This window comes from Somniosus microcephalus, chromosome 18 (assembly GCF_052327205.1).
Source record: "Somniosus microcephalus isolate GS21.2 chromosome 18, FLI_Smic_1.0, whole genome shotgun sequence".
Taxonomy (NCBI): Eukaryota; Metazoa; Chordata; class Chondrichthyes; order Squaliformes; family Somniosidae; genus Somniosus; species Somniosus microcephalus.
This window is the reverse complement of record NC_141004.1, coordinates 83,523,809-83,545,053: the sequence shown is the minus strand read 5'-3', so window position 1 is coordinate 83,545,053 and position 21,245 is coordinate 83,523,809. Positions and strand designations below refer to the sequence as shown.

The 21,245-nt window shown below is 48.2% G+C and overlaps 1 protein-coding gene across 2 annotated transcripts in view; it reads right to left on the bottom strand.

The window, feature by feature from the left end:
* Window positions 1-8,214, bottom strand: part of LOC147105419 (serine/threonine-protein kinase 38) — a 175,617-nt gene extending 167,403 nt beyond the window's left edge. The window contains exon 1 of one of the 2 annotated variants that reach the window (XM_086011719.1): window positions 8,151-8,214. The gene's annotated coding sequence lies outside the window, so the exon portion shown is untranslated. The remainder of the gene's footprint in view (window positions 1-8,150) is intronic. The other variant, XM_086011717.1, reaches the window with a different exon arrangement.
* Window positions 8,215-21,245: the final 13,031 nt, after the last annotated feature.

Genomic DNA, 21,245 nt, shown 5'->3' with positions numbered 1-21,245 from the left:
CCATCAGTGCTCCACCTGGAGTCACACCCACTGCCCATCAGTGCTCCACCCTGGAGTCACACCCACTGCCCATCAGTGCCCAATCCTGGAGTCACACGAGGGACTGAAGCAGACCATGGAGCCACATCCACTACAATGGTGTAAAATAAACAAATTCCCCAGTATCGCACGTGTTCAAACAAGAACTCAAATACGCACCGACCTCCCACCCAATGTGGCAGCCGCTCGCTTTACTCCTAAGCCAGGAGCATCAAACACTCGAATATGCTGGCATGAGTTAGCTGCTGCCCACTGTGACCTGGGGGGTGGGGGGGGGGGGGGGGGGGAAGGAGCACGGTGCAGCAGGTTTTTTTTTATTAAAAAACACTGCAATTTTAACTATTTGACTCCTTTAAATGCAGCATCCTGACATCCGCCACTTGAAGCCGAGCCTCCACCCCACTGCACAAGTAGCGAGCTCCCGGCTAGTGAAAAACTTACATAAAATGCCAAGTGTGAAGCATCCGTTTTCAGCAGGTCCGGTGAGAAAACGAGCCTGCACTTTCACACAAAAACTTGGCCAACAGGCTGCAGAGTTTACACCACAACACCGCCCGCCCGCGCTTGGGTCTATCAATAAAAAGCTGGGAACAGTAAAAGTGGCCATGAAGCTGTCCATTGTTGGGAAAACCCATTAGGGAAGGAAACCTGCTGTCCTGGCCTGTATGTGACTCCGGCCCCACAGCGTGATCGATTCCAAACTGCCCTCCGACATGGCCCAGCCAAGCCTACGTGCAGTGGTTCAGGAAGGCCCACCACCACCTTCTCAGGGGAACGAGGGGTCGACAATAAATGACAGCCTTGCCAGTGACACCACATCCAGAGAATAAAACTGAAAACAGGTCGTTTTTCTTCCGGAGCTCTACCATAGGCAACGGATAGGAAGAGCTGGAAGAGCATTCACACAACTCCATTCAGAATGGACTGCAGTTTTCTCTCCATTACCCACATACTGTCCTTTAGAAGGAAAATGTATTTATTTATTTATTTAATTCATTCATGGGATGTGGGCGTTGCTGGCAAGGCCGGCATTTATTGCCCATCCCTAATTGCCCTCCAGAAGGTGGTGGGGAGCCGCCTTCTTGAACCGCTGCAGTCCGTGTGGTGAAGGTACTCCCACAGTGCTGTTAGGGAGGGAGTTCCAGGATTTTGACCCAGGGACAGTGAAGGAACAGCCGATATATTTCCAAGTGTGGATGGTGTGTGACTTGGAGGGGAACTTGGAGGTGGTGGTGTTCCCATGCGCCTGCTGCCCTTGCCCTTCTAGGTGGAAGAGGTCGCGGGTTTGGGAGGTGCTGCCGAAGAAGCCTTGGCGAGTTGCTGCAGTGCATCTTGTAGATGGTACACACTGCAGCCACGGTACGCCGGTGGTGGAGGGAGTGAATGTTTAAGGTGGTGGATGGGGTGTCAATCAAGCGGGCTGCTTTGTCCTGGATGGTGTCGAGCTTCTTGGAGTTGCACTCATCCAGGCAAGTGGAGAGTATTCAGTCACACTCCTTACTTGTGCCTTGTAGATGGTGGAAAGGCTTTGGGGAGTCAGGTGGTGAGAAACTCGCTGCAGAATACCCAACCTCTGACCTGCTCTTGTTGGCACAGTATTTGACACTATGTGACTGGCCTAGTTAAGTTTCTGGTTAATGGTGACCCCCCAGGATGTTGATGGTGGGGAATCGGTGATGGTAATGCCATTGAATGTCAAGGGGCGGTGGTTGGACTCTCGCTTGTTGGAGATGGTCATTGCCTGGCACTTGTATGGCACAAATGTTAACTGCCACTTATCGGCCCAAGCCTGAACACCGTCCAGGTCTTGTTGGGCCGTGATGTCCCCAAGATGACGTGTCTCACACAGCACAGAATGTAGAATCTTTGCAACTGTCAGCTCGTGAAAACCAGCCCTTGGTCCAGTAAGTTGGGCATCTCGTTGAATCTTTTTTCTCCCCACCTTCTTGAAAGCCCCAATTCTCACAGGGGTAAATTCCATCAGTGCCAACTGCCCTCCAGTACCTTACCCAGGTGGTTCTTCATTTGCAAGTTTGGACAGTGAATCGCAGTAGGCTATTTGACTAGAAGGATAGTGTCGATGTCCTGGTTCTTGAAGAAACACACTTCGAACACATCCACCAGTTCGACACAAGAGGACGGATCACAGGTTTTGACCTAATCGCTTTCAATAACCATCCCAAATATGGCCTGGCGTGCTCTGTCAAACAAGGCATCGAAGGCTGCGCTGAACTCGAGCGTACCAGGACTGCTGGAGTTTTCACTACAGCAGTACGTGTGGGAGAGCGAACAATCTGCAACGTCTACAAACCGCCACTCGTACAGTGGCCTGACCCACCGCTCCCTCCTAGCCAACATCCATCCATCTCAGAGATTTTAACAGCCACCACACAATGTGGGGCTCTGCAGACGCCGACTAGAATGGAGAAGCAATTGTAGGCTTCACTGGAGAATAAATTCCTCCTTTTTGAAGCCAGAGATCGAGGTACGTTTCATTTGTCAAGGCGGCAGAGAGAATATAACCCAGACTTATGTTTCCTCTCTAAAGACAGCAAAGGAAACCCAATCATTGCCTCCAGAACCGTTCTTGACGACTTCCCCAACAGTCAACACAGACCCTCAATCATCAACGTTGGCATCGAAATTCCTGTCACTACATCAACACCAGAACCACGATGGAACTTCAGAAACAGCAGACTGGGAAACCTTCCAACGGTCAGTTGACACCAACTTCAGGTGGATTCCACCAACCACCAATGCCTTCAACAGATTTATTGGAATTATTAAAGCTGCCACAAAATGCAGTATACCTCGAGGGTTTAGAAAGATATATTCCTTGTTGGATGGAAGAAAGCGAGGCTCTCTACCAGGAGTCTTCACTGAACAAGAATCCAGCCAAACCGCCCTTGAACTCAGCGAGACGTGAACGTTGGAGGAACCTTGTGGAGAAGATTAACTTCACTCACTCCAGCAGGAAAGCACGGGCCAAACCCCGCCTATAAACACAGGACGACCATCAGAGCGACACCATCGCATCGCACTTGATACAAACATCAAAGGCTGTGAACAAATAATTTCAACGCCAAGTGAAGCGGCAGCTTTCGACAAACTTGATGGCGGCCCCAAGATCGTCAACTATGTCTGATCCGTTCACCTTTGATGAACTAAACGCAGCCCTCTAGACAACCAAATCGGGAAAAGCTGCTGGTCCAGATGTTGCTTACCCAGAATTCTTAAAAGCACTGGGACCCAAAGCGAAGAGATGGTTGACCTCCTTCTCCGAGGTACTGGCAACTGGTAAAATTCCACCAATTTGGAAGGAGACTAAAATAATTGCCTTCCTGAAGCAGGGGAAGAATGCTTGTGAGAAGCCTCCAGCTACCGTCCGATCGCCTTACTTTGCACTAGTTATAAAATGCTGGAGAGGCTACTACTCCACAGACTAGCCCCCATCATCGAGCCAACCATTCCTGAGTAGTAGGCAGGCTTCCGGAGCGGCCGTAACTGCTGCGACCAAGTGGTAGCTTTAACAACGCATTTCGAAGCAGGCTTCCAGCGCCAGCTCAAGACCGCCGGAGCACTCGTGGGCCTGTCAGCGGCATATGACACAGTACGGAAGCATGGACTGCTTTTCAAGCTTTCTGCTTAACAACGATCCATCTCAACTCCAAGCTTAGCCACCGACACTTCCGTGTGTACTCTGCCACCCAGAAGAGCAGATCTGGGACATTGAACAACGGACTCCCACAGGGTTCTGTCCTGGCACCCATATTATTCAACGTTTACACCAGTGACCTGCCTGAAACAGAGTCCCGCAAGTTCGTATACGCTGATGACATTGCCTTGGCCATGCAAAACATGAATCTGTCCGTCACCGAGGAGACCCTGACCAGTGATTTACCGAGGATGGAGGCCTACTTCTGCCGATGCCAAACCCACAAAAGACGGTCACCTCAACATTCCACCTCAACATCCATCAAGCAAACCAACCTTTGAAAGTCTCCTTTTGCGGCGCAGAGGTAAACCGTGACAAAAAACCCTATTTAGGAGTCACGCTCGATCGCACCCTGTCATATAGACAACATCTCCAGAACCTTGGGAAGAAACTAAAGAGTAGGGTTAACTTGATCCAGAAACTCGGCGGATCCACATGGGGAGCAGACACTCAAACCCCGCCGTACGGCAGCACTCGCCCTGGTGTACCCTACAGCGGAGTACTGCTCTCCGGCATGGCTATCAAGTCCGCATGTCAAATCCGTTGATGTCCAGCTGAATTCTACTATGCGAATTATCACCAGTACCTTGGCTGCCCGTGCTTGCAAACATCGCACCACCACACCTACGCTGCAAATATGCAGTCTCCAGAGAATACAACCACTACACCAGCAAAGACACGATCCAGGCCGACTTGAACAACTGCCACCAACTCGTCTCAAATCTAAAAGGCCATTTTGGACCGTCGCCGAAACCCTGCAGCGATCTCCCCTCAGCCTTGATGACCAATGGCAAAATGCTTAGAAGAACTATGACATACGGAATGAATTCCTTATTGAGGGCTCCACAGTACAACCTGAAGGATCAAACCTTCCTCGCAAACAGTGGACAACCATCAACCGCCTCAGAACTGGTCATGGTAGATGCTGCCACCTTCTCCATAGATGGAAGATTAAAGCATCCCCACCATGCGACTGTGGAGCTCCTGATCAGACCCTGGAGCACATCATTGAGCACTGCCCTCAGAGGAAATTCACAGGCAGCCTGCAAGATATCCACGCTGTTATACTGGAAGCTTTGGCCTAGATATCTGACTTAGATATTGACATTTGATTTGCTAACACCGTACGAAAGAAGAAAACTAGAAGGGGCATCACAGCCCAGCAAGATTCTGTCCTTGCCCGAGAGCCACACACATACAGTATCCAGGAGCAGGAACACTGGCTGAATTAATTCTCGGAGCACAAGGGTCAAATTATTGCAATCATCTAACAGCAGAGCGGGAATCAAGCTATGCAGAGTCTGTCTGAGGGAATCAAGCAATCAAATTCAAATATATGAGGCTTCTGCTGCAAAGGCCTGGCTTCTGACCTTCACCTCTATTCACATTTAACGGCAGATTCAGCAGCACGAGTACAAATATGAAACAACTTGTATTTATATAGTGCCTTTAACATAGTAAAATGTCCCAAGGCGCTTCACAGAAGCCTTAAATCAGACAAAATTCGACACCGAGCCACATATTAGGACAGATGACCAAAACCTTGGTCAAAGAGGTATGTTTGGCATAAAAATAAAACAAAAAAGGTGACTCAACCATGGCTAACAAGGGAAATTAGGGATAGCATAAGATCCAAGGAGAGGACATATAAATTGGCTAGAAAAAGCAATAATCCTGAGGAATGGGAGCAGTTTAGGATTCGGCAAAGGGATTAATTAAGAAAGGGAAAATAGAATGAGAGTAAGCTAGCAGGGAACATAAAAACTGACTGTAAAAGCTTTTATAGATATGTGAAGAGAAAAAGATTGGTGAAGTCAAGCGTAGGTCCCTTACAGTCAGAATCAGGGGAATTTATAATGGGAAACAAGGAAATGGCAGAACAACTAAATATATACTTTGGTTCTGTCTTCACAAAGGAGGACACAAATAACCTCCCAGAGATGCCGGGGAACATAGGGTCTGATGAAAGGGAGGAACTGAAAGAAATCAGTATTTGTAGGGAAATGGTGTTAGGGAAATTGATGGGACTGAAGGCCGACAAATCCCCAGGGCCTGATGGTCTACATCCCAGGGTACTTAAGGAAGTGGCCCTAGAGATAGTAGATGCATTACTGGTCATCTTCCAGAACTCGATAGACTCTGGAACGGTACCCATGGATTGGAGGGTAGCTAATGTTACCCCACTATTCAAAAAAGGTGGTAGAGAAAAAGCGGGGAATTATAGACCGGTAAGCCTAACATCGGTAGTGGGGAAAATGCTAGAGTCTATTATAAAAGATGTAATAGCAGAGCACTTGGAAAGCAGTGACAGGATCGGACAAAGTCAACATGGATTTACAAAAGGTAAATCATGCTTGACTAATCTTCTGGAATTTTTTGAGGATGTAACTGGTAAAATAGATAAGGGAGAACCAGTGGATGTGGTGTATTTGGACTTTCAGAAGGCTTTCGATAAGGTCCCACACAAGAGATTAGCGTGCAAAATTAAGGCACATGGGATTGGGGGCAAGGTATTGACTTGGATAGAGAACTGGCTGGCGGACAGAAAGCAAAGAGTTGGAATAAACGGGTCGTTTTCCGAGTGGCAGGCAGTGACTAGTGGGGTACCGCAAGGATCGGTCCTAAGACCCCAGCTGTTCACAATATATATTAATGATCTGGACGAGGGAATTGGATGTAATATCTCCAAATTTGCAGACGACACAAAGCTGGGCGGGAGGGTAAGCTGCGAGGAGGATGTCGGGAAACTCCAGTACGATTTGGACAGGTTGGGTGATTGGGCAGAAACATGGCAAATGCACTATAATGTGGATAAATGTGAGGTTATCCACTTTGGTGGCAAAAACAGGAAAGCAGATTATTATTTGAATGGCAATAGATTGGGAGAAGGGGAAGTGCAAAGAGATCTGGGTGTCCTTGTGCACCAGTCGCTGAAGGTAAGCATGCAGGTGCAGCAGGCGGTTAAGAAGGCAAATGGTATGTTGGCTTTTGTAGCAAGAGGGTTCGAGTACAGGAACAAGGATGTCTTGCTACAGTTGTACAGGGCCTTGGTGAGACCGCACCTTGAGTATTGTGTGCAGTTTTGGTCACCTTACCTGAGGAAGGACGTTCTTGCCATGGAGGGAGTGCAGCGAAGATTCACCAGGCTGATACCTGGGATGGCAGGAATGACGTATGAGGAGAGATTGTGTCGATTGGGCTTATACTCACTGGCGTTTAGAAGATTGAGAGGGGATCTCATCGAAACCTATAAAATTCTGTCAAGTCTGGACAGACTAGATGCAGGAAGGATGTTTCGGATGGCCGGGGAGTCCAGAACCAGGGGTCATAGTCTAAGGATAAGGGGTAAGCCATTTAGGACTGAAATGAGGAGGAATTTCTTCACCCAGAGAGTGGTGAACCTGTGGAATTCTCTGCCACAGAGGGCGGTGGAGGCCAGTTCATTAAATATATTCAAGAAAGAGTTGGATATATTTCTTGAGGCTAAAGGGATCAAGGGATATGGGGAGAAGGCAGGGACAGGGCACTGAATTTGGATGATCAGCCATGATCTCATTGAATGGCGGAGCAGGCTCGAAGGGCCGAATGGCCTACTCCTGCTCCTATCTTCTATGTTTCTATGTTTTAAGGAGTGTCTTAAAAAAGAGAGAGGCGGAGAGGTTTAGGGAGGGAATTTAAGAGTTTGGGCTCCTAACAGAACACAAGACTGTCCTTACTGCCCAAAGACCAGGGACCCAGACTCAGGACTGCATGGAGGAGTTCCCTGTGATATGACACACAGACAGAGACACACACAGACACACAAACAGACAGAGACAGACACACACAGACAGAGACAGACAGAGACACACAGACAGAGACAGACACACACAGACAGAGACACACACACACACACACACACACACACACAGAGCAGTGAGCCCGGATCCAGCCCGGTACTCTGAGCTCCCGGAGCTCCCCCGCCATCCTCAGGAAGACCTGCCGCCACTCGACCTCAGGATGGGCCCAATTACTGGCCCTTGTGGCCTTAGAGGGCCAGGCCCCCCAACCAGAGCCACATCACCAGCCAACTGCATCACCCCGGCCCCGGCCCCGCCGACTGCCGCTCCAGATCCAGATCCAGCGCCTCAGGGCGTCACGCCAGGCCCAGGCCTCCCCATACCCCCTGCAGTGTGGGGTGCGGCCTGGGCCGGGCCCAGGGGGACTCTGGCCGAGGAGCGGCCGCTGCCAGGGCCCCGGGGCCGGCGCTGGGATGAAGCGGCGGTTCTCCCGGGTAGGAGAGTCCAGGGTCCGGGCCTCCTTCACCCGCCGGCGGGCTCGGCTCAGGCCCAGGCCCAGGCCTCCCCCTCGGCCTCTCTAACCCAACCCCCGGCGCCCCAGTCGCTGCACCCCTTACCGGCAGTGCAAGGCCCGGACTCTCCGCTGGTGCTGGTGCTGGTGCCGGCCTCTCCTCTCCTCTCCTCCCGCCGCTCTCCCCGAAACCCCAACCCCGGGCCCCGGCGCCCCCCCGCGGCCAGCGTCAGCACAGCGGCCCCGGCCCATAGCAACCCCACAGCCCATAATAAGCAGGGCCCCGGGCCCATAGCAACCCCACAGCCCATAATAAGCAGGGCGCCCATAGCAACCCCACAGCCCATAATAAGCAGGGCCCCGGCCCATAATAAGCAGGGCGCCCATAGCAACCCCACAGCCCATAATAAGCAGGGCGCCCATAGCAACCCCACAGCCCATAATAAGCAGGGCCCCGGCCCATAGCAACCCCACAGCCCATAATAAGCAGGGCGCCCATAGCAACCCCACAGCCCATAATAAGCAGGGCGCCCATAGCAACCCCACAGCCCATAATAAGCAGGGCGCCCATAGCAACCCCACAGCCCATAATAACCCGGGCCCATAGCAACCCCACAGCCCATAATAAGCAGGGCCCCGGCCCATAGCAACCCCACAGCCCATAATAAGCAGGGCGCCCATAGCAACCCCACAGCCCATAATAACCCGGGCCCATAGCAACCCCACAGCCCATAATAACCCGGGCCCATAGCAACCCCACAGCCCATAATAAGCAGGGCGCCCATAATAAGCAGGGCGCCCATAGCAACCCCACAGCCCATAATAAGCAGGGCGCCCACAGCCCATAATAAGCAGGGCCCCGGCCCATAGCAACCCCACAGCCCATAATAAGCTGGGCGCCCATAGCAACCCCACAGCCCATAATAAGCAGGGCCCCGGCCCATAGCAACCCCACAGCCCATAATAAGCAGGGCGCCCATAGCAACCCCACAGCCCATAATAAGCAGGGCGCCCATAGCAACCCCACAGCCCATAATAAGCAGGGCGCCCATAGCAACCCCACAGCCCATAATAAGCAGGGCCCCGGCCCATAGCAACCCCACAGCCCATAATAAGCATGTGAACCCTCAGCCAAGCCAACATCCCAGAATAACCCACCAGCCTCAGACAGTAATGCGCGGCCTGAAAGGGCAGTGGGAGCAGATTCAACAGGAACTTTCAACAGGGAATTGGAGACAGGAGTGTTGGGCGAGCTGTGTCAGCTGTGGCTCAGTGGGCAGCACACTCAATTTTTAAAGTACAATTGATTAATATATGTTACAGGAGACAAATTAAACTTCAGGTTTTGATGTTAAAATGTGGTGGCGGAATGGCTGTGCAGAGCGGTGGAATTGATTTGTATCATACAATGAAATGATCATAATGTTGTAAATGTTCTTACCGTTCAATAAAGTATATTAATTTTAAAAAATTTTAAGTGGGTAGCACACTTCCCTCTGAGTCAGAAGGTTGTGGGTTCAAGTCCCACTCGGACTTGAGGACAAAAAAAATCCAGGCTGACAATTCAGTGCAGTGCTGAGGGAATGCTGCACGGTCGCACAGATTAAACCGAGGCCCTGTCTGCTCTCTCAGATGGACGTAAAAGATTCCATGGCTAGTCAGCCTAACCTTGGTAGTGGGAAAATTATTGGAAAGAATTCTGAAGGACAGGATAAATCTTCATTTAGAAAGACACGGATTAATTAAGGATAATCAATACAGATTTGTTAAGGGAAGGTCATGTCTGACAAACTTGATTGAATTTTTTGAGGAGGTAACAAGGAGGGTAGATGAGGGTAGTGTGTTTGATGTAGTGTATATGGACTTTAGCAAGGCTTTTGATAAGGTTCCACATGGCAGACTGGTCACGAAGTTAAAAGCCCATGGGATCCAGAGCAAAGTGTCAAGTTGGATTCAAAACTGGCTCGGAGACAGGAAGCAGAGGGTAATGGTTGATGGGTGTTTTTGTGACTGGAAGGTTGTTTCCAGTAGGGTTCCGCAGGGCTCCGTACTAGGTCCCTTGCTTTTTGTGGTATATATCAACGATCTAGACTTGAATATAGCGGGTATGATTAAGAAGTTTGCAGATGATATTAAAATTGGCTGTGTGGTTGATACTGAAGAAGGAAGCTGTAGACTGCAGGAAGATATCAATAAATTGGTCAGGTGGGCAGAACAGTGGTGAATGGAATTCAATCCGGAGAAGTGTGAGGTAATGCATTTGGGGAGGGCTAACAAGGAAAGAGAATACACATTAAATGGTAGGACACTGAGTAGTGTAGAGGAACAAAGGGACCTTGGAGTGCATGTCCACAGATCCCCGAAGGTAGCAGGCCAGGTAGATATGGTGGTTAAGAAGACATACGGAAAGCTTGCTTTTATTAGCCGTGGCATTGAATACAAGAGCAGGGGGGTTATGCTTCAACTGTATAAAACACTAGTTAGGCCTCAGCTAGAGTACTGCGTGCAGTTCTGGTCACCACATTACAGGAAAGATGTGATTGCACTAGAGAGGGTACAGAGGAGATTTACAAGGATGTTGCTGGGAGTCGAGAATCTTAGCTCTGAGGAAAGACTGGATAGGCAGGGGGATGGGGTACAGAGTGGAGCTATAGCAGGGGGTGATTTACAGCCAAACACAGAGAAAAAAACAAGGCAGAGCAAATATGTGAAGGCAAAAGGGAATATGGCAGGGCTGGAAGGCATTTATTTTAATGCAAGGAGTCTTGCAAATAAGGTGGATGAACTGAAGTTGTTGCTGAACACATGGGAGTACGATATTGTTGCTATCACGGAGACATGGTTGAGGGAGGGTCAGGACTGGCAGCTCAATATTCCGGGGTATAGAATCTTCAGGCGAGACAGAGGGGGGTGTAAAAGGGGAGGGGGTGTTGCAATATTAATTAAGGAGTCAATTACTGCTGTAAGGAGGGATGATATATTAGCGGGTTCCTCTAATGAGGCCATATGGGTAGAACTTAAAAACAAAAAGGGGGCAAGCACTTTGCTGGGAGTGTACTATAGGCCCCCAAACAGTCAGGGGGAGATAGAGGAACAGATATGTAGGCAAATCTCAGAAAAGTGCGAAAATAATAGGGTAATAATAGTGGGGGATTTCAACTTCCCCAATATTAATTGGGATAGTCAGAGTGTGAAAGGTTTAGAGGGTGCAGAATTCTTAAAGTGCATCCAGGAGAGCTTTTTGAGCCAACATGTAGAAAGTCCTACAAGAGAGGGGGCGATACTGGACCTAATTCTGGGGAATGTAGCCGGGCAAGTGGTGGAAGTGTCAGTAGGGGAGCATTTTGGCGACAGTGACCATAATTCGGTGAGATTTAAGGTGGTCATGGAAAAAGACAAAGACAGCCCGGAAATAAGGGTTCTAAATTGGGGGAAGGCCGATTTTAATATGATAAGGCAGGATCTGGCCAAAGTGGACTGGGAGCAGCTACTTATAGGAAAATCCACATCAAGACAGTGGGAGACTTTCAGAAGGGAAATAGAGAGAGTACAACGCCAACATGTTCCTGTAAAGGTCAAGGGTGGGACCAACAAGCAAAGGGAACCTTGGATGACAAGGGATATACAAAAATGCATTAGAAATAAAAGGGGGGCTTTTGGTAGTTACAAAAGACTAAAGACGGAAGAAGCCCTAGAGGAGTATAAAAAGTGCAGGGGCATAATTAAAAAAGAAATTAGGAGGGCGAGGAGGGGCCATGAAATAACACTGGCGAGCAAAATAAAGGAAAATCCTAAGATGTTTTATAAGTATATTAAGGGCAAGAGGATAACCAGGGAAAGGGTAGGGCCCATTAGGGACCAAAGTGGCAATCTGTGTGTAGAGCCAGATGATGTAGGCGGGGTTTTAAATGAATTTTTTGCATCGGTGTTCACTATGGAGAGAGACGATGCAGACATAGAAATCGGGCAAGGGGACTGTGACATACTTGAACATATTAGCATCGAGAGGGAGGAGGTGCTAGCGGTTTTAGCAGGCCAAAAAGTGGATAAATCCCCAGGCCCGGACGAGATGTATCCCAGGCTGCTGTGGGAGGCAAAGGAGGAGATTGCAGGGGCTCTGACACAAATTTTCAGAACCTCTCTGGCCACAGGGGATGTACCAGAGGACTGGAGAACAGCTAATGTAGTACCATTATACAAGAAGGGTAGCAGGGATAAACCAGGGAATTACAGGCCAGTGAGCCTAACATCTGTGGTAGGGAAATTATTGGAAAAAATTCTGAGGGACAAAATTAGTCTCCACTTGGAGAGGCAAGGATTAATCGGGGATAGTCAGCATGGCTTTGTCAAGGGTAAATCATGTCTGACAAATCTGATTGAATTTTTCGAGGGGGTGACTAGGGGGGTGGATGAGGGAAATGCTGTGGATGTGGTTTACATGGACTTCAGTAAAGCTTTTGACAAAGTCCCGCATAGGAGACTGGTCAAGAAGGTAAGAGCCCATGGGATCCAGGGGGCCTTGGCGCGTTGGATCCTAAACTGGCTGAGTGGCAGGAGGCAGAGGGTGATGGTCGAAGGATGCTTTTGTGACTGGAAGCCTGTGTCCAGTGGGGTACCTCAGGGATCGGTGCTGGGTCCCTTGTTGTTTGTGATCTACATAAATGATTTGGATGAGAATGTAAAAGGTATGATCAGTAAGTTCGCAGATGACACGAAAATTGGTGGGGTGGTAAATTGCGAGGAGGAAAGCCTCAGGCTACAGGACGATATAAACGGGTTGGTCAGATGGGCGAAAAAGTGGCAAATGGAATTTAACCCTGAAAAGTGCGAGGTGATGCATTTTGGATGGACAAATAAGGCAAGGGAATACACAATGAGTGGTAGGACCCTAGGAAGTACAGAGGGTCAGAGGGACCTTGGTGTACATGTACATAGATCCCTGAAGGCAGCGGAACAGGTAGATAAGGTGGTTAAAAAGGCATATGGGATACTTGCCTTCATTAGCCGAGGCATAGAATATAAGAGCAGGGAGGTTATGATGGAGCTGTACAAAACGCTGGTGAGGCCACAGCTGGAGTACTGTGTGCAGTTCTGGTCGCCTCACTATAGGAAGGATGTGATTGCTTTGGAGAGGGTGCAGAGAAGATTCACCAGGATGTTACCTGGGATGGAGCGCCTCAGCTATGAAGAAAGACTAAACAGGCTGGGGTTGTTTTCCTTGGAGCAGAGAAGGCTGAGGGGGGACCTGATTGAGGTGTACAAAATGATGAGGGGCATAGATAGGGTAGATAAAGAGGAACTTTTCCCCTTAGTAGGGGGGTCAATAACAAGGGGGCATAGATTCAGGGTAAGGGGCAGGGGATTTAGAGGGGATTTGAGGAGGAACTTTTTCACCCAGAGGGTGGTTGGAATCTGGAACTCACTGCCTGAAAGGGTGGTAGAGGCAGGAACCCTCACAGCATTCAAGAAGCATTTGGATGAGCACTTGAAATGCCATTGCATACAAGGCTATGGACCAAATGCTGGAAAATGGGATTAGACTGGACAGGGATGGATGGGCGGCGCAGACACGATGGGCCAAAGGGCCTCTTTCTGTGCTGTAAAACTCTATGACTCTATGAGGCTGGGTCTGTTTTCCATGGAACAGAGGAGGCTGAGGGGAGACCTTATTGAGGTGTATAAAATTATGAGGGGCCTAGATAAAGTGGATAGAAAGGACCTATTTCCCTTAGCAGAGTGGTCAAAAACCAGGGGGCACAGATTTAAAGTAATTGGTGGAAGGTTTAGAGGGGATTTGAGGGGAAATTTCTTCACCCAGAGGGTTGTGGGGGTCTGGAACTCTCTGCCTGAAAGGGTGGAAGAGGCAGGAACCCTAACCACATTTAAAAAGTACTTGGCTGTGCACTTGGGATTCTCTAACCTGCAGGGCTACGGACCAAGAGCTGGGAAGTGGGATTAGGCTGGAGAGCTCTTTGTTGGCCGGCGCGGACACGATGGGCCAAAATGGCCTCCTTCCGTGCTGTAACTTTCTATGATTCTATGATTCTATGACTATTTTGAAGACGAGCAGCGGAGTTATCCCCGGTGTCCAGGCCAATATTTATCCCTCAATCAACATCCTTAAAAAAACAGATTATCTGGTCATTAGCACATTGCTGTTTGTGGGAGCTTGCTGTGCGCAAATTGGCTGCCATGTTTCCTACATTACAACAGTGACTACACTTCAAAAAGTACTTCATTGGCTGTAAAGAGCTTTGAGACGTCCGGTGGTCGTGAAAGGCTCTATAGAAATGCAAGTCTTTCTTTAAATACTTGAGGAAGAAACATCCGCAGGGCTGTGGGGAAAGAGCAGGGGAGTGGGACTAATTGGAGAGCTCTTTCAACGAGCCGGCACAGGCACAATATGCTGGATGATTCTATGAAATGATAATCAGGCAGTTTCTAGAACGGGCGGCCAATCTGCAATGCCAGTTTTACGCCAGGACAGCAAGCTGAAAATCTACTCCAAAGAGAAGAACACACAAATGTAAAATCAGCTGACAGCTCAGAAACTCCCCAGACTAGAAGGCTCAGACATGTGAAAACAAAGGGTTCCGTGGGCTTCATACCTGAATCAGTTACTCACCCAACATTCCTTCACTCGTTTCCTACATTACAACAGTGACATCAGTGGTAGCACCCTAGCCTCTGAGTCAGAAAATTGTAGGTTCAAATCCCATCCCAGAAAGGCTGAGGGAGTGCTGCACTGTTGGAGGTGCCGTCTTTTGGATGAGATGTTAAATCAATGCCCCATCAGTCTCTCAGGTGGACGTATAAGATCCATGTCACTATTTTGAGTAAGAGCAGCGGAGTTATTCCCGGTGTCCTGGCCAATATTTATCCCTCAATCAACAATCACTAAAAAAACAGATTATCTGGTCATTATCACATTGCTGTTTGTGAGAGCTTGCTGTGCGCAATTTGGTTATCGTGTTTCCTACATTACAACAGTGACATCACTCCAAAAAGTATTTCATTGGCTGTAAAGCGCTTTGGGACGTCCTGAGGTTGTGAAAAGTGCGATATAAATCTAAGTCTTTCTTTTTGACCCACTCCCAACCGGGATCCTCACCCATTCCCAACCAGGAACCTCACCCACTCCCAACCAGGAACCTCACCCACTCCCAACCAGGAACCTCACCCACTCCCAACCAGGATCCTCACCCATTCCCAACCAGGATTCTCACCCACTCCCAACCAGGAACCTCACCCATTCCCAACCAGGATCCTCACCCACTCCCAACCAGGAACCTCACCCATTCCCAACCGGGATCCTCACCCATTCCCAACCGGGATCCTCACCCATTCCCAACCTGGATCCTCACCCACTCCCAACCGGGATCCTCACCCATTCCCAACCGGGATCCTCACCCACTCCCAACCAAGAACCTTACCCATTCTCAACCGGGATCCTCACCCACTCCCAACCAGGATCCTCACCCACTCCCAACTGGGAATCTCACCCAATCCCAACCAGGAACCTCACCCATTCCCAACTAGGATCCTCACCCATTCCCAACCAGGATCCTCACCCATTCCCAACCAGGATCCTCACCTACTCCCAACAAGGATCCTCACCCATTCCCAACCGGGATCCTCACCCATTCCAACCAGGATCCTCACCCATTCCCAACTGGGATCCTCACCCATTCCCAACCAGGATCCTCACACATTCCCAACCAGGATCCTCACCCATTCCCAACCAGGATCCTCACCCACTCCCAACTGGGATCCTCAGCCATTCCCAACCGGGATCCTCACCCATTCCCAACCGGGATCCTCACCCACTCCCAACCAGGATCCTCACCCATTCCCAACCGGAAATCTCACCCATTCCCAACCAGGATCCTCACCCATTCCCAACCAGGATCCTCACCCATTCCCAACCGGGATCCTCACCCACTCCCAACCAGAATCCTCACCTTCTCCCAACCAGGTTCCTCACCCATCCCCAACTGGGAATCTCACCCATTCCCAACCAGGATCCTCACCCATTCCCAACCAGGATCCTCACCCATTCCCAACCAGGATCCTCACCCATTCCCAACCTGGATCCTCACCCACTGCAGATGCTTATGATAAAGTCATGTTTGTGATACCCCGAATAATCTGACCTGCGATGTGACGACATTCACTACTGGTGCACACTCATAACTGATCCTTACAGTGCGGACGTTATTCAGGAGTGAGAAGGAAAGTTGTTGGGCTATTGCTGTCTGGAAGCATTGGAAGTAGTAAGGAGGCTGAGATAGAACACGGGCAGATGATGGGATGTAATGGGTAGATGTAACTTCAAGGACTGGTACAACACGCCTGTGCGGAGAAACAAGAGAGATGTAGTCGATAACAGCCCGGTGATAGGCCAGTGAGAGATGGATTCCTCCCTGCCATGCCCCTTCTTCCAGAGTCCTTCATCTGGGTCTGAGCAGCCATTAGTCACTGCCACCATGATAGACTCAATGGGCTGGATTTTCATTCAGAAGTCAGGAAGGAGGCGGGACTACAACTTTCGGGTTTTAGTCCCGCCTCCATCGACGTCCAGCCAATCCACGCGATTTTCCCTTGATTGACCTTGTTGAGCCCGCTCAGTGGGCTCAGCAGGCCAATTAAGGGCCACCCGGCAACAGGTGACGTCACAGACTGAAATTTCATCTGTCAAGACGTGTTGACAGATGAAATATTAGTGTTTCACAGCTGTTTGAAGCTGTCAAACACTGACAGTCTGACTTCTAACCTGAGTCCTTCTGCACAGACTCAGTTAGAAATCTCGCCGGCACTGGAAGCTGCAGGCTGTCACTTTTGACAGATCGCAGCCGTTCTGCTTTCAGTGCCGGCTGAATGATGGACTCCAGAAGCCTATAGGAAAAAAGGCTGTAAAGGTAAGTACAGGTAATTTAAACTTCTTTACACACTTCAGACACACCAAACACACTTAGCTTTGCACTCATGCACCCATCACTCACCTGAACACTGACACAGAAACATAGAAACATAGAAGATAGGAAGGAGTAGGTCATTCGGCCCTTCGAGCCTGCTCCGCCATTCAATGAGATCATGGCTGATCATCCAAATTCAGTACCCTGTCCCTGCCTTCTCCCCATATCCCTTGATCCCTTTAGCCTCAAGAAATATATCCAACTCTTTCTTGAATATATTTAATGAACTGGCCTCCACCGCCCTCTGTAGCAGAGAATTCCACAGGTTCAGCACTCTCTGGGTGAAGAAATTCCTCCTCATTTCAGTCCCAAATGGCTTACCCCTTATCCTTAGACTATGACCCCTGGTTCTGGACTCCCCGGCCATCAGAAACATCCTTTCTGCATCTAGTCTGTCCAGACCTGACAGAATTTTATAGGTTTTGATGAGATCCCCTCTCAATCTTCTAAACTCCAGTGAGTATAAGCCCAATCGACACAATCTCTCCTCGTACGTCATTCCTGCCATCCCAGGTATCAGCCTGGTGAATCTTCGCTGCACTCCCTCCATGGCAAGAACGTCCTTCCTCAGGTAAGGTGACCAAAACTGCACACAATACTCAAGGTGTGGTCTCGACCCCTCCAAGTCCTTCAACCCGACGGCCTGACTCCTCTAACCTGGCGTGGTTTGGAGCCGTCGGGAATCCCACACGACACCCTTCAAAATAGGGATTAGGCTAAAAACTGCCTGTTAACTACCTGTTAACTACCTGTTAACAGGCAGTTAATTGGCACTATTCCCTTCCCGCCTCGGGTCGGCGGGTCCCAGTGCGGGGCGGGTACCCGCCTCCTTTGAAACTTACATGGAGGCGGGTTTTGGGCGGGATGGTGTCGGGACCCCCGAATTCGGGATTTTAGCCCCCCGCACGCCTAAAAGCCCACCTCACAGCACACTGAAAATCTAGGCCTATGAGAGGGAAACCATCTTTGAAGGCCATTGGATTGCAACTTTCAGGAGAACAGATGTAGCATTGGATTGGATTCAGAAAATCTTACGGTTACTTCTGTTCCTAGGTAAGAAGAGTATATGTATCATTACTACTAGGTTCAATGATGTGCAGCTTTTGTAACAAGTCGTTTGCACTCCAGTAAACTGGATTTCGGTCCAGCTGTTTTGCTCGGTTGTACAGATTGCAGTGTGTTGAAACAGACCTAATTAGATGTGACCTCGGGTTTTATTCCAGCATGCCCTGTGGGCTGGTGTACACATTCAGAACCTCTTTCTATATCTTAATGCCCTACTTTCCTATTAACCAACTGAAATAGGCAAGTCAGGTCTACAGTTCGATCTCTCGGGTAGGGTAGATATTGATAGTATCCAAGGAGTAAGAAATAAGAACAAATATTCAATTACATTTAAGTGCTTCAAAGAAATTAATAAATACAAAGAGGGAGTTACACCCCATTATATAGAGATTGGTATACACTCAGAGAGAGTTACACACCATTATATAGAGATTGGTATACACTCAGAGAGAGTTACACCCCATTATATAGAGATTGGTATACACTCAGAGAGAGTTACACACCATTATATAGAGATTGGTATACACTCAGAGAGAGTTACACACCATTATATAGAGATTGGTATACACTCAGAGAGAGTTACACACCATTATATAGAGATTGGTATACACTCAGAGAGAGTTACACCCCATTATATAGAGATTGGTATACACTCAGAGAGAGTTACACACCATTATATAGAGATTGGTATACACTCAGAGAGAGTTACACCCCATTATATAGAGATTGGTATACACTCAGAGAGAGTTACACACCATTATATAGAGATTGGTATACACTCAGAGAGAGTTACACCCCATTATATAGAGATTGGTATACACTCAGAGAGAGTTACACCCCATTATATAGAGATTGGTATACACTCAGAGAGAGTTACACACCATTATATAGAGATTGGTATACACTCAGAGAGAGTTACACCCCATTATATAGAGATTGGTATACACTCAGAGGGAGTTACACACCATTATATAGAGATTGGTATACACTCAGAGAGAGTTACACACCATTATATAGAGATTGGTATACACTCAGAGAGAGTTACACACCATTATATAGAGATTGGTATACACTCAGAGGGAGTTGCACCCCATTATATAGAGATTGGTATACACTCAGAGGGAGTTACACCCCATTGTATAGAGATTGGTATACACTCAGAGGGAGTTACACACCATTATATAGAGATTGGTATACACTCAGAGGGAGTTGCACCCCATTGTATAGAGATTGGTATACACTCAGAGGGAGTTACACCCCATTATATAGAGATTGGTATACACTCAGAGGGAGTTACACACCATTATATAGAGATTGGTATACACTCAGAGAGAGTTACACACCATTATATAGAGATTGGTATACACTCAGAGAGAGTTACACACCATTATATAGAGATTGGTATACTCTCAGAGGGAGTTACACCCCATTATATAGAGATTGGTATACACTCAGACGGAGTTACACCCCATTATATAGAGATTGATATACACTCAGAGGGAGTTACACACCATTATATAGAGATTGGTATACACTCAGAGGGAGTTACACACCATTATATAGAGATTGGTATACACTCAGAGGGAGTTACACCCCATTATATAGAGATTGGTATACACTCAGAGTGTAGGGGGCATCTTTTACCCTGTTTACGGTAATTTACCTTCCTTTACCTGGTTTACGGTAATTTACCTGGTCAGGCAGCCCTTTTGCCACTGCACTTTGACCAGCTCCAATCAGCGGTTTCGAATCGCTATACCCCTCCTTCCAGTTCTGACTGGAGGAACTTATAATTAATGATATATTAAAATGGACAAATGGTCTGGATGCGAGAAAGTCAAATTTAATTAAACTAAAGAAACTACACCACACGATTAAAGTAATCATGGTAAAATAGCTTAAATAGGGGAGGGAAAAACGGACACAACGAGGGAAAACAACTAAAATAACAATTCTTAACGAAATCCCCACTTTACCCCCACCCCTAAGCCTACCCTAAGTTGCCTTGTGGAAGGCCAGAAAAATATATGCTCACCACTATAATGCCAGCTCCGTGCCCCACGAGATCTTCACTGTCCTGAAGTAAAGAAACACCCCAGTGTTATAAAAGCAAACTGCTGGTGTTCTTACTTCTTCAGACAGACTCCCACGCTGTAGAGGGTACATGGAGGCAAGCCAGAGAGAGAGAGATGCCTCTGAGAAGCTATCTCTTATGCTCCAATTTTGGGGCCCAAATGTTCCCGCCCAGATCCGGAAGTTTCTGGGCTAAAACAAAAGGGATCCAACTGTCCCCATTGTCCAGTAATGGGTGATTCAAACCTATTCAATTTTAAACTGTTCCTCTTCTCAGTTTAAGTGTCTCTTCTGTGATAGCTGCAGTTTTGAATGTGTCTTCATTCATCCTGATGGGCTTGAATGGAGTTGTATTACTATGTAAACAGAAACCCATTGTCTGTGGTCAACTGAGACTACAGTCTCAAGTGGTTACTCCTTGTGCAAACATCCTTGTAGCAGTTTCTGTAAACAAATCGATTGTCTCTGCAGGGAGGGACTACCCGAACTTCCTTTGATTGGCAGATTCAAACGGGCTACTCCCCAGTGTAAACAAACAGCTGTAGGCTACCAGACCCTCCCAAATACCACAGGGTGACTGACAGCTCGGGCTCCATTCAAATGCTAATGGCCTGTCTGTCCCTTTTCCTGCTGAAAATTCTGTTTCCATGAGGTTCAAAACTCAAGAGTACATCTTTTAAAAAAAAATAAAATGTCTTAAAGTGTGCGATTTTTACAAAGTCCTTTGATTCCGGTGTCCAAGTGCTGCTTAGCTCACGGGCTCCTTAACGCAGCCTTTTGCGGTTCTGGGCACGTTATTAAACATTGTCCAACCCAGAGACAATTTAAATCACACAAAGTCTTTGTCCACGATGCGGATTAATATTTCCCGATCTTCGGGGGCTGAGGGGATTTTGCGAACCCCTACAAGAGGAAGTTACACTCCCATTATATAGAGATTGGTATACACTCAGAGGGAGTTACACCCCATTATATAGAGATTGGTATACACTCAGAGGGAGTTACACCCCATTATATAGAGATTGGTATACACACAAAGAGAGTTACACACCATTATATAGAGATTGGTATACACACAGAGAGAGTTA